Raw genomic sequence first — 14,340 nt, 5'->3', positions numbered from 1 at the left:
TTTTCAACAAAAGGTAGGCCCCCAAGAGTTTGAATTCCTTTTTACAGTGTACAAGACACGTCACCACTAGTATGCCCATATAACAACGTTGCCAAAAGCAAGGGATGAGATTCTGCTATGCCATTTATTGCAGGCCGACTTGTATGTGCCACTGTGCAGCAGAGAAGAGAACAAAGAATTGGCAAAAAGAAAAAAATGAGGTCGTTTTCTAGGGAGTCAGTCCAGCTCGACGTTCCGGCGTTCCGATGGACAAGATTTTCGGTGCTATCCAGTGTAACGTGACATTTCAGGCGTACCGTGACATTTCCGGTGGATATGCTGGTTAGACAGCTCGGCATCTCCTATCTGTGGTATTACGTGCCAAAACCACTGTAAGATTGTGCCCGACGTAGTGGAGGGCTGCAAAAATATCGACCACATGGGGTGCTTTAGGGCTCCCCTAATATAAAATACACTGTCCTCGTAGCATTTCGATTCCACCAAAATGCGACCGCCTCGACAGGGGTCCAACCCTCGACTTCAATATTATTAGCGAAACTCTGCAACGGCTGTATACCACCTCAACAGCTACCGGTATCTACAAGTGCCGAAAATGTGCAATGGCAGCCGGTCGCTGCTTCAGCCACAAGGGAAACATAATTCTGTCTCATTAGGCACCTTAGAATGGTTATTTTATATGCCTCATTAGTTAGAATCTCTCAAAGCCGCGTTAAAACGTAATAAACCCTGTGCCGGACGCGAATTATTCTTTCGTCTCATTAATTCCTAGCATGATTAGTCTTTAACTGATTTGTGATTGCCAAACTGCTTTCGTCCTTTTCTCGCGTCTATTTTTGTCTTTGCTCTTATTTACTCGTATTTGCCGTCGAGCTCCTCTTGAGACGTAGCTATTTTTCTCGCTTTTACAATGTCTGTTTGCTTTGTTTTTCATTTACGTTCTTATAAATACGCGTATTATTTCGTTTTATCAACCAGCCGCAGGTGCATAATGTCTTGCTTCCGCTTTTATTTCAAAATTAATCAAGTGTTGATACTAATGAAGGCGTCAGTTGTCGTCTTTCACCCTATTGTGCTTTTCTGTGTTTTTTTCTCCCAATGATTTTTGCTTACAGGAACTATCAGCGTCTTTAACTCACTTAGATGGAACATCGCAACTCAGACAACTAAAAAAAAAAGGATTTTCCAATACACAAGCATTCGAATCTAAGGGAGGGGGGGGGGGGGTTGCTAGTTTCTAAGTGGGACGCATTGTTAGCCTAACACCTTTACACAGACGAATCTGCTGCGTCATTTTTTAATGTGCAGGTACATGGCCATGCAGGCTACTGTAGTAAAGCGGACCTAGTACCACTCTTGTTGCATGAAAGGGTCCCTGCAACACTTTTTGAGCATAGTCGGAAAACTCCGCCGATTGGTCCTAGACGCTCCCGACAACATGCGAGACGAATATTATAGCACAGCACACAGCCTGGAATTTACAATAAACGATAAGAATCAGCTAAAAACTGCTTTCTCTTCTCTCGACAAATCACGTAATATGCCCCAAAATTACACGTAGCAAGCCCATCCATCAGCCATGGGCATATTTGAGCAAGGTCCACTCGCTCGTTAGAGAAATTGCCGCGGGAGGCCGCTACTTGTCCTCGTGTGCACGTGGTCACACTGAAAAAGCCGCGCATCCGAAGAAAGAAAAAGTGTTCAAGGTCACGAGGCGCGCGTGACGTTTTTCTGTGACCATGTCATTCCTCCCTCCTTAGCTTCCAGTGCTTTTGTCGAACGAGAGCAGAGAGAATGCAATTCCAGCAGGCGACAAGCCTTTGTAACTCCATTCGCACTGGACGGATTCTAAAAAAACATTTTGCGGCGTTGAATTCGGGAGGAAATAAGCTTTTCCAGTGAATTCATTTAATGGTTATACTTGAAAAAACGTTTTAGGGCTCCTTTAAGAGAACCGTTGCCTGCCCATATTCTGTCCGTAAAACCTGTGACTAAAGAAAGGTAGGCCGTTTTGAGAAGCACGTTCATTGTGATGCTTGCATGTATTTCGAACATCTCCTACCAGAATGGTTTCAGGGAAAAGTTCAATGCCGCTCCTTCTTCCAGTGAAGAACTCTGCTATTGTTTGAGTTTATTCACATACCTATGAAACATAAATGTAACTTCATATCTTGTTTAATACTTCGGTGACAGAATGAAATAATGACATAGTCGTCACAAAAAAATGCATCCACCTGTACAGTAGAGTCGACTGGCCGCACTGCGCGACTTTTCTCATAGACGTACGTATTTTAGCTCGGCGTCGTCTGTCATTTTCTTCTTCGTTGAGCACGAATCCCCCTGTTTGTTCAGGATGGCAAACTGGACGCATATGCAGTTAACCTTCCCCATTTTTCTCATCCTCTTCTCTCGCGCACAGCTGCATTATTCGGTTGATTCTTCTACGGATCACAAGGCCTATATATATGAAACATTAACACCATATTCTATAGTCCGTATTGGTGGTACATGAGTTATGGTGCCCAGCTGCTAGCGTGAAGGTGATAGATTTGACCTCAGCGGCGGTGGTATTTTCGTAGAGGTTACATGCTCCGCGTAGTGTGTGCTATCAGTGTGCACTGTGCGTTAGACATGACCAATTGGTCAATTTTTCCTGAGCCCGCGACCACATGTCTCAGTCATGTCGTGTTTTCGGAGCGATAAACCCCAGATAATATATATTGTGATTACGGTGTGTCACACAGCGTAATATAATAATAATATCTGGGGTTCAACTTCCCAAGACCACGACATGATTATGAGAGAAGGGCTTCAGAAATTTCGACCAACTTCAGCGTGCCCCTAAATCTAAGTACACGGGCCGCAAACATTTTTGCCTCTATCGAAAATGCAGCTGCCGCAGCCGGCATTCGATTTAGTGACCTTCGGGTTATCAGTCGGACGCCATAACCACCACACCACCGCGGTGGGATGCATGCGTGCGAGGCAGCATGAACTGAGATCATGCCAGCTGACTGAAATGATGTTTGACACCCTGAACCAGTGCGGACTACGCACTTAGAGACGCTGGTTAGCTGCTGCAATCCCTAGTTATTCATGATTTTGTTTGTAAGCAATTGTGTTTCATTGTATCTGTTGTATCGTTACACCATTCATTGTACCATGAGATCGCATGAGTTCTTGTGTACACGTATACCAACATTGCTGTGTATATTAGAGGAATGATGTCTTTCTTTGAACGTAGTGATGTTGGTCGTGGTACACAGATCTGCCAAAGGGTAGGAAAGGAAGGAATAAAGGAAGGAAAATAGGAGGAAAAGAACAGCAGGGAGGTTAGCCAGCCTATAGGCAGCTGGTTGGCTACCCTGAGCATGGGAGGGGGATGGGGGAGATGAAAGATAGAGAGAAGAGAGGGAAGAGAGATAAACACAGCTCATTCGGCAGCACACGCACGCACACTCAGTCATAGTCCAGTCTTATCTTTCGCGGTGTGTGACATTGTGTGTGTGCCCATTACTGGAATGTTATGAAACTTTTGTTTTTGTACATAGTGTAAATAACCTTTCTCTAAACGAAAAGCTGTCATTATATTGAAGTGGCACGCGCACTGTTCTTCTTCTTCTTTGTCTTCTTCATCATCATCTTCTGCTACGCTCCCAGAACACGGGCATGGTTTCAACCAGAGTGGAATGTAGAAACTCGGATGGGCAAGGGAACGAGCACACAGAGAGATATGGTTAGTAAAAAAAATAACACTGTTGATCCGTCTTTTTGAGAAACGGCATAGCACGCAAACGAAACATGCCCTCGCAGAGGTAGTTGAGCATTAATTGCGCATTTTTTTTTTTTGCCACAAGGTCGAAGGAATGAGCGCCGCAGTAACAAATTGCTATGTCACGCGAAGAACGGCAAGCCACTCGAAACTTGCGGTGCACACCTCGAACAGAAAGAACGCGCGAAATCAGCATATGCAGGACGAACGTGGACAAACAAGTGCCGCTATTCATATTTCATTTGTGAGCAGCCCGCTCGCACATTTTCTTTTTTTTTCATTTTATTTACCCTAAAGGCCCGAAGGCATTACATAGGGGGGGGGGGGGGGGAAGGGCAAGATAGGTTTTTATAGAACATTTAACAAAAACACAAAAATAGTGGTGTGAAATCATTAGTGCAAATAGACATGCATGTGCAGTTCGTCAAGAATATGCAAGAGAACAAAAAATACTCACAACAAAAAAATGAACTGCTAAACAGCATACGTATAATTTATCCATAAACGCGGTAAAATCAATAAAACAAAAAAAAAACGTTTACAACGAGCACTTGCGGAACAAAGATCATACACAATTTACTTACAAATGTGTACAAGGAAGACAGAAAGTATAAGTGTTTACAAAAAACAATAGTGTCATTCGGACATATATTTACTAATACGTGAGTTGATTTATGTTATGGACTGGAATACCTTTTGACTAAGTTAAAATGTCTCAGAATTTGCGAGAGTGAGGTTGATCTTTTCAATGAATTTTGTCTGATATTAAGAACTGCTTAAGCATTTCTGAATATTTGTCAGCTTTTATTTCTTCAGCAATAGATCTCGGCAATTGATTCCACTCCTGGATAGCCAAATGAAATAGGAAAAACGAAGTAGATCAGTACGGGCGAATGTTTGACGAACTTTAAAGGAATGATACATGAATGACACGAAGAACATGTCAACCGCCGGCTACTAGAATCTCTAATTTCCCAGTCACAACCAGCTACGATGAATAGGACAAGGGACTGTGACTGCTGTGTACGCACGCTCGTTGCGTCCCTTACTGGCTACATAATTTACGACTTCAAGTCCAGCTCAATAAACAAGGATCCCTTATGTGGTTCCGAAACCTCTGATGGTTTTAAGGCTTAGTTTAATCTCATTCTATCGGTATAGTTGTTAGAGTGCCGAGACAGCGACCTATCCACTACAAAGTACGTATTGGCGTTAAGAACCATATTTCATCGAATATAATTAGAGCGAATTTCCTATAAAATACTTCCCCTGTAAAAACTTGTGTGCGGTTTCTAGCTATCATCCCATAGGAATACTGTATTGCAAAACGCCTTACCAGGCTTCGTTGCAGCCGCAGATACAGCAAACCCAGATACATAAGACATTCATTTCGGCACAGCACGCGCACAACACACTCAAACGAAAACAATATGCATATGGAGAAAGAGAGACAGCGAGAGTAAGCAATAAGGAATACGTGCAGACTTTGCTTTTCTTTTGCATTTATATTCCTTGTTCTTCTTCGCTGAAGTGAAGGAATAGGAGCGTCAGTGTTCAAGCACAATCTGCGTGCTTGCGGGCGATTCCCACGAGACTACATGGCAGCGTCGAAACGGTACTGGCAGCGAGAAGAAAAGCAAAGCATAAAAAGTACTCAAGCACTCTTGCGGCGTGAGCAAGACTAAACGAAAGAAATGATCGGAAATGAATCCCTGTTGCCAGGCAAATACTTTGCCGCAGAAATCGGGTGGCGGGAATAGGTGGCTAGCGTTAGCCGCTATACTCGTGTGCGCATCTGCGTGTCTTCGCACAAGTATGTTTCCTAGACGAGCAAGCTGCTAGCAGATAAGACGATGAATGTATACGTAACGTATAAAACAATACTGACAAGAACGATAGTGTGGTGGCAAGTTGCGCACGTAACTCTCATTTCTGGCACTCCGAGTTGCGTGATGGATCACCACGGAGAGAAGCAATTTCGCGAGCTAGAAGCATTGAAAGTTGCGTGCAGTCGAATAACGGAGTGCCTCACCACATAAAACACGTTCGCTACGCATTGCTGATTAGTTCGGAGTTCTAACACGCTTGATGCAAGATAACATCGATACCCCTTCCTTCAGGCACCCCTCTTGCTGATGAGGAATGGACGATGGAAATGTTAGCACATTCCTCATCGTGGGTTCTCTTCCTATCTCGACGATCCATCCTTCACGCAACAAGTTCCTTGGGTGGAAGCCACTGTAGCGTGCACTATCGTCGCAGATGACCACAGCGGAATTCTGGCGCCTCGACCGGAATGAGGTCTGCAGACACAAACGCAAGAGTGTGCTTGGAGTGCTCCCCGACCACTCTTCCAAGAAATGATCGAATGAATTGAGTATCGGAGTTTATTGCAACACGTATGTATTACCGCGAAAAATGTTTTTGAATCAGGTGTAGGGCGTAGTTGCAGGAATGTTTCGCACGCAGTAGCATGGGCGGCGTCAGACTATTTTTACGCTGGGGAGGGGGGGGGGAGGAATGCAAGACAAGTGAGTTTCTTCAAGGGGCAGGCAGGCTGAGAACTTTCGCTTTTTGTTTTGACTATGCTTGCATCTAGAGGGGGGGTGAACGGGGGGGGGGGGCAGGTAGATATGTTGGGGGGTGGGGGGGGAGGTGGGTTCCAGCGCCCTCCATACCTCCTACTAGCGCCGCCCCTGCACAGTAGGCGCTTTGTTACTTCTTTCTTTGTGAATAGCGTGCGAGAAGCTTCGCAGGAGAGAGTGTCATGGGGAAAAAAGTCACTTCAGTGAGAATCAAGAATGTGAGCGCTTTTGTTGAAACATCACTCTCTTCCATTGTGGTTCCTGTGTAGGAGTGTAGCTATATCGTGCAATACCAGCAAATGAAGAGGCATGGCGCAATCCCGTGGCGGAACTCTTTAGCAAGCAATGCATCTGGTACAAACGCTGCTTTCGATCTATGTCGGTTATTAACCAACAGCATCTTATCTGCTCTTCGCACTACAGTCGGTGACAAGCTAAGAATAAAAGGTGAAGTGTGCCACAATCCATTTGTGTTATGCGCATGCAACTAGAGCTGCACTTTGCAATCACATAAGGGTAAGGGTGAAGCAACAAAAGTTCGACTCTTATCCACACGGGCACAGCGTTATCCTCACCGGTCGTCACTCGATGTACAGCCGCGGCCCCGTCTGTGTAGAGCACGTGAGGAGCTGGGTTTCACTCTGCGGAGCGACACCTTGAGGCAGCTTCGAGCTCTGAAGTGCTGAAGCATGTGCGGCCTAGCTGTCAGGCTGACTACATCAGAGCCCGAAACTGTCTCGAGGTTTCGCCCCGCGGAGTAAAAACCGGCTCCTCACGCGCTCTACACAGAGGTGGCCGCTGCGGTACTTGAAGTTTGTGATTGTGCCCTCTTTGACGTGCACAGAAGGGGCAGCAGCTCGGAGTGTCTTGCAACGTTCCACCACGTTCCGTCACTTCCACAACGCGAAGTAGCAACGCGGTGGAAGCACGAAAAGGAAGCTCAACGCGGCCTCGTGGGCGGAACCTATATTTATTGTTATGCTGCCACCGACTACCAAACTTAGTGCTTAAGCACCGGCGAAGAGAGTGGGCACAGGCCTCTGTGTGACGAGAGTGAACGTGAGACAGAGGCAACTTACCCACCGCTTCTAAACTGCTCGCTGCACGCGACTGCAAGATTCGTCTTAGCCGCGCATGCTAGTGTCTGCTAACCGCTGGACGTGTTTATAATCATGTCCGAGAAGTTGTTCATGACCTTTTGATACCTATAGTAAACTTAGTTTACCTGTTATTAAGATTCATTTCGGAAAATTTGAATGAGTTATTGGCCAATGCAAGTAAGGTATACTTTCTTTATTGTCAGGTAGAAAGAACAAAAATCCTCAGCCCACACCATAAAAATATAGCAGATGATACATATTAGAAAGGAAAAATTAACAAGGCAGGGTCAAATGAAACTCTGAGGGGAAGAATATCAAGGGGACGCGAACTCCACCCACCGTCAAACCGCAAAAAAAAAAAAACGTTAACATTCTTGCTCGTGATAAACATGATTTGTCTCGTTTATTCTGTTGGCAAATTTTGCTAGGGGTCACAGTTTCTTGCTTGTTTTGTTTTGTTTGAAAAACTTCTCTGCCGCATTGAGTGCGCTGTAAAATAAGAAAAAATTCATTACTGCTCCCTCCCCCCCCCCTAACAGGACAAGTTGGTTGAATGCGAGTTGCCCTGCTACTTCTCATTACCAGATGCGGAGAAGGTACGTAGCTTTGGAATCATTCTCGTATTTTCGTGGTTCATTTTCATACTGTAATAAAGATATTTATTGGTTCAGCGAGCAACAGGATGGAGAGGTGCATACACTATAAGTGGTTGACTTTTAAGTGTGGATGTGAATTTCTTTGCAATTTAGGAGATGGTCCTGATTCCCAGAAAGAGAATTTCGAAACACGCCAGATGGTTCTCAACAATCTTTAGAAGTTGACCCTTCGTGAGTACATGAAAATATGTATACGTGCTTTTACATGTACTTTCTTATACACAGGTTTCGTTTCGACTTTTGTCTATTTTTATTCATTTTTATACGATACGGTACTTGTTGAATAAAAAACACAGAAAATATACGTCGCGATTATAAATGTTGCATTAGCTTACATAACCCTCGCTTTCGTGTTCTCGACCTAGCGTATTTTCTTTGTGTTTTTCTTTTGGCACAATCATTTACTCGTAGAAAGACACTGTGAAGAGCAATCTCACCAAAATGACACAAGGATGCGCGTGATGTACTCTTCGAAGGTAGCATATACAGTGTCTCTAACTTCGATGATTGACGTAGCTAGCGGGGAATGGCTACGGGGTGCAGTCCGCTTATCTCCCACCCCCCTTACCCCGAAAATATTCAATTTCGCGTCTGTACATATACAAGCACAGATACAAACGCAAGTGTAAACATACATAAACAGTGTTTCAACGAAAATTTCGGGCCACGCTACCACAAGCGACGTTAACACTTGATCTAGAAAAGTGTGCGTATATACTCATAAATGCGCGCAGGTGGATAAGCGTATATAATCTAGATAAGCGTGTAAGCAATAACATGCTTCCTGGTTCTCTTTCACAACATCATCTCATCGTTCGCGTATTTATATTACAGCCCGCCTAAGCCGTAACATCAGTATCGACACGTCATTCGCTGCACGAAAAACTCGGATTCGCCTGCTGCATCGAGAAGTGGCTCGCGCACTTGGGTGCTTCTTAAATCATCGAATTCAGCACGGCGGCACTCGTGGAGGATACATTCGCTTTCATTAGCGCAGTCCGTTTCAGCGCCGGAGGCAAGCGGCGTAAGATTAGCGCTGCATTAGTGCGCGCTGGCAACCGCTGGTGCGAACGCAATTAGCTCGACCACGGCGGCTAGCGAATTCCACCAAGCGTGAGCCCGCCATGCGGTCTCCAAGTCAATCTCGCTTCGCCCACGCGCTCCGTAATTAACGAGAGCCGACGCAGCGAGTGGTGTTTAATTGAACGCTTTATGTTTTTCATAAGGCGCATGCTGTGGTACTGCACACAATATACACCAACTGCAACAGAAAAAGGAAGGAAAACGAAACATAGATGAAAGGCAGAATTGTTAACCGGATTAAAATAATCTGCTAAACCAAAAGGGCGGACATACACAGACAGCAACTATCAACGGCAACGGTTTCGAGTCGATAGTCTTAGCTGCCTTTTCAAGCACGAAATGGGATCACCAGCGTCCACAAAAGCGATGCTGAGTATCATCGCCACGTGATGAAGGCACCACTAGACGCAACTTGTCACCGAAGTTTGTGACGTCCTTATGAGGTCACCTTATATAAGATGACGTCTCTTGGTTAAAAGGTGAGAATATCAAGGAAGCTCTACTAAAGCGAGTTAGGTATATAATGATTCTGGAGGAGGACCAGTACACTTAATTCAGAAGAAAACGAACATAGGCCTAGTCTTCGAGCTCCCTTTGGCGATTGAGTATTGCACAAGAACATCTTAAGACACCATTTTGCGCTTACTTGCTGAAGGAAAGTGTTTTGTGGCATGGAATGGCACCCAAGTGGCTGAGGTGCACCACTTTCATGATTGTGCGTTTGATTCCGAGCCAGCCTGACCACAGACGCAAAAACACTGGCATGCATAAAGTTCGGTTCCCGTTTGTGAGCACAAGGTGATTCAATTTAATTTAGACTGCCTCATAATCAGGTCTCGAGGTATAAAATCGTAGTAGTCAGCTTTAGTACGGAAGAAAAAACACTGACTATAGGTAATCACGTGGTAGCGTCATAGTCCCTACTCACTCACTAGACTGGCAAGGTCACTAGTGTATTGTGCACCAGTCACCATCCACCGTCATGACTTCACCAGTTGATAGACAGCTAGCGCCACAGTCAGAATAAGTGAACATCTATTTAGTGAAACGAAATATGATATGCAAATTCACGTAACGCGCGAGTAAAAACGAAACAGGTTCGGAAGAATCAACTTGCCGTCTATGGCAATCTTCATTTAATTGTCGCTAAAAATCTACACAAGCTTAAGAATTTACTTTGACGTTAAAAGTGGCACGTGATCAGAAGTTTTTAGTTTCCAGGCCAAGTGGTAATGCGTGTATATTGCGAATTACATTTCCAGCGTACCTTCATTGCGAGGTATACGTAGTGTCCTCCTGGCATGCGAAAGAAAAGAAGAAATAGAAGGCTTCGCGGCAGAATAGTGAGAAGTGCTGGATAGTTACACACATGATTGATTGATATGTGTGTTTTAACGTCCCAAAACCACCATATGATTATGAGAGACGCCGTAGTGGAGGGCTCCGGAAATTTCGACCACCTGGGGTTCTTTAACGTGCACCCAAATCTGAGTACACGGGATAGTTACACTCAGCACCACGCTCTTTGTCACTGTTCTGCCATAATATTCATGAATCAACTAGCCCACTCTAACGACCTTTGAAGTCGACGCTAACAATATAGGTAGGATCAGAATAATAAAACAATAACTAATTATCTAAGTACTAAATATCATATTCTTGAACGTGTCCAAATTTAAGAAATGATAACGGCATAGTTTGTCGAAATAAATAGTTAAATGAACACGAAAAAAAAAAAGCATTCACCAGAGTGCCGAGAAGCGTGCTTCACTGCAAGTAGAGTACTAATGCGGTAAAGCAAAACAAAAACTCCAGGTGAACGTTTTTATGTTTTTCAAGGTTTCAAGCGATGGCAGTACCTTAAGCTTACCACGTTTTACTGATGTGCAAATGGCACTCTTCTAGAGACGTTTATAATGCTTTTGTCACAAATATGTTACTCATCCTATAGTATTTATTCTATTATGTTTGATTTATCATCTTTAAATGAGGCACTTACTATTCGTCCACGTGACCGCTTTTGTGTTTCAGCACTCAATAAAAACTTTACCAGGACGACTGTAATGCTCGACAAAAGGACAAGCCAGTGCCCCACCCTGACATTTACTCAGTTAAATATATATATATATATATATATATATATATATATATATATATATATATATATATATATATATATATATATATATATATATATATATATATATGAAGGTATGGGATATGGCACAACGGGAGCGTTGTCAACAAGGATAAATATATTTATTTCCCAACAGTTTCGGGAGGGGACCTCCCTTCATCAGGGGATGAGTTATACTGACATGAACTTCCTTGCTGCCGCGTCCCTCTCGCCTTGAAAGACGTTTGCGAGAGTGAGAGGGAACTGGAAGAAGGGAAAAAAAAGAGAGAAAAAAGACGAAAAAAGAAAGAAAAGAAAGAAAGTAAAAAACAGGAAGAACCACTGTCAACACTGAAAACGAAGCCAACTGTCCGTCTACATCCACCTACAGTTCATATCACGTGCTGTTCAGTTCTTGGCGTGTGTCGGGCCACCCAAGATTGTCGCCGCGGTGCCGGGAGGGTCCGGGACGGCGTGCCTAAAGAAAGGGGTTTCCCCGTAATTGGTCGTTTGGTCGTTGGGCGGGCGGCGGGCGGTGTGTGTAAAGGAAAGGTTTCTCGTTAATGGGTCGGTCGGCTATTTACCTTTAATCTTCGTCCGTTTCCCTTCAACGGTCATGAAGTGGTAGGCGAACGTAAACACTTTGTATGTGCATGTGAAAAAAAAAAAAAAAAAGAAGAGGACAGTGTACACGTACGAGTCAGTCAGAAAAAAGCATGGTCTCCAGCTATCAATCTTTGTCACCAATTTTCTCCTGGCTTACTTCTCGGAGGCAGTTGAGTTTTCCGGGGTCCTCATTGATACCGGCTACTAATGTACGAAATTTGAAAATAAAATACGCCTCACGCTGTTCGCGCTCGCGTCTGTTTGAAAAACCGGACTGCAAAAGAGTTACGCTAATATTTTTAAAACTGTGGTTTGGCAGGCGCAGATGTCTAGATAAAGGTAGCTTCGGCAGTGAAGTGGCGTGGTACCGGTGATTATTGAACCGCAGCCGAAATGGCGTGTCTGTTTGGCCGATATATTCTTGTCCGCAGATGTTGCAATGTAGCATGTATATTACGTTACTGGAGTCACAATTAAGGCTTTCAGTTATGCAGAATTTGAAATCCGAGAAGTTCGCTTTGGATTCACGTGTTGTGAGCATCTGTGGGCATACCTTGCATCGAGATTTTCCGCAGGGATGGCACCCTGATTGAATTTTGGGGGTGTTTGTTTTTGCCCTGACAAGAATGTCCTTCAGATTTTTATCCCGGCGGTACACCACGTGAGGTGGCTTCGCGAAAATAGAAGTTAGTCGTTCGCTTTGCCTGATTATGTTGAAATGGCGGGAAAGTATGTTGTTGATTCGTGGCGCTGATGAGGAGTAAGTTAGTACAAGGTTCGTTTGGGAAGTCGTTTTAGGTACTTTGTTTGGTCCCTTAATTATATCATTCCTGTTCACGTTGCGAGCACGTAGTATGGCATCGTCAATAATGTCTTCCGGATAATTTTGTTTCAATAAGGAATGCTTTAGGTGTTCCGCGTGTCTGTCAAATTCCCGCATATCGGTGCATATTCTTCGGTACCGGTAGGCCTGAGAATATGGAATACCCGTTTTGCAATGCTTTGGGTGGCTGCTGTTGAAATGTAGGTACATTTGACGGTCTGTAGGCTTTTTGTAAAGGTTTGTTGACAAGCGGTCATTTTCGACCGTGACAGTAACGTCCAAAAAGTTAATGCTAGTTTTGGAAATTTTGTGCGTGAATTTTATTGACGGGTGGCATTTGTTAAAATCCTCTATGAAGCGGAAAAGACTTCCCTCATCATGGTTCCATATCATAAAAATATCGTCTAAGTATCTTCTGTAGTAGAAAGGTTTCAAGGTGCGTCCCTCAATGAATGGGATTTCAAGTGAAGCCATAAAGGTGCTCGCGAAGTTTGGGGCCATTTTCGTGCCCATTGCAGTGCCACTGACCTGAAGGAAATGCTTGCCGTTGAACTCAAAATGGTTATAATTTAGTACAAGTTCAAGAAGTGTAAACAGTACCTCGCCACTTACACTAGTTGATGAGTCAGATTTTACATATTCAGAAACCATAGCCGCTATTCCGTCATGGTGGGGTATGTTGGTGTACAGTGAGCAGACGTCCATGGTCACCAGAAAACTGCCGCCTGGGATGTCGAGACTTGAAGTTTCGCAGATGAAGTGGTTTGTGTCCTTTAGGTAATAGGGAAAATTTGGGGGGATGTTTTTTATTAAGGAATTGATGAATTCTGATATATTTTCTGTTGATGTGCTGTTACTGGATACTATCGGACGTCCCGGATTACCTGCCTTGTGTATTTTGGGGAGTAAATAGAATCGACCGGGAACAGAGTGGGCCGGTAACATTGCTTTTAACATTTTGCCGGTAATTTTCTCGTCCCGGCGGAGATTGTTTAGGGTTACTTTTATCTCCCTTTCAAATTCGGGAGTCGGGTCCGTTGGAAGTTCTTTGTAGAATTTTGTGTCTGATAGCTGTCGTTCCCCTTCCTTTAAGTAGTCCGACGTATTTAGAATTACTATGCAGCCTCCTTTATCAGCCGGTTTGATAGTAATTCCAGTGTTTTTTCGTAGTTCATCGAGTGCCCTTCGTTCTGACTTTGATATGTTGTTTCGAAATGGCCGATTTTTTCCATACGCTCTGATGATATCTTTTTGAACTGCTGATATATACATATCGAGGTGTTTGTCCCTCTGCTCACCCGGACACCATGATCCGTCACCACCAATCACTCTATTCTCGTTCGTACAGTCCTTGCGATCATGAAAGTATTCACGGAGGCGGAGATTACGCGCAAAGTTATCGAGGTCTTGGTACAGTTCAAATTCATTGAATTTACCGGATGATGGACAAAAGGTCAAGCCTCTCGACAAAAGTTGAAGCTGAGCGGGTGTGAGTGTTGTGTTTGACAGATTGAGTACATTTTCCTCATAAGTTTTCGGCTGCTCTTGGCTATCACGTGGCACGGGAGTGTCAGCGTCATATTCGAGAGTAAGGATGTTTTG

This window comes from Rhipicephalus microplus, chromosome 10 (genome assembly GCF_043290135.1).
Source record: "Rhipicephalus microplus isolate Deutch F79 chromosome 10, USDA_Rmic, whole genome shotgun sequence".
In the NCBI taxonomy this organism is placed as follows: domain Eukaryota; kingdom Metazoa; phylum Arthropoda; class Arachnida; order Ixodida; family Ixodidae; genus Rhipicephalus; species Rhipicephalus microplus.
The sequence above is the reverse complement of the archived record's forward strand: the minus strand, read 5'-3'. Positions refer to the sequence as shown.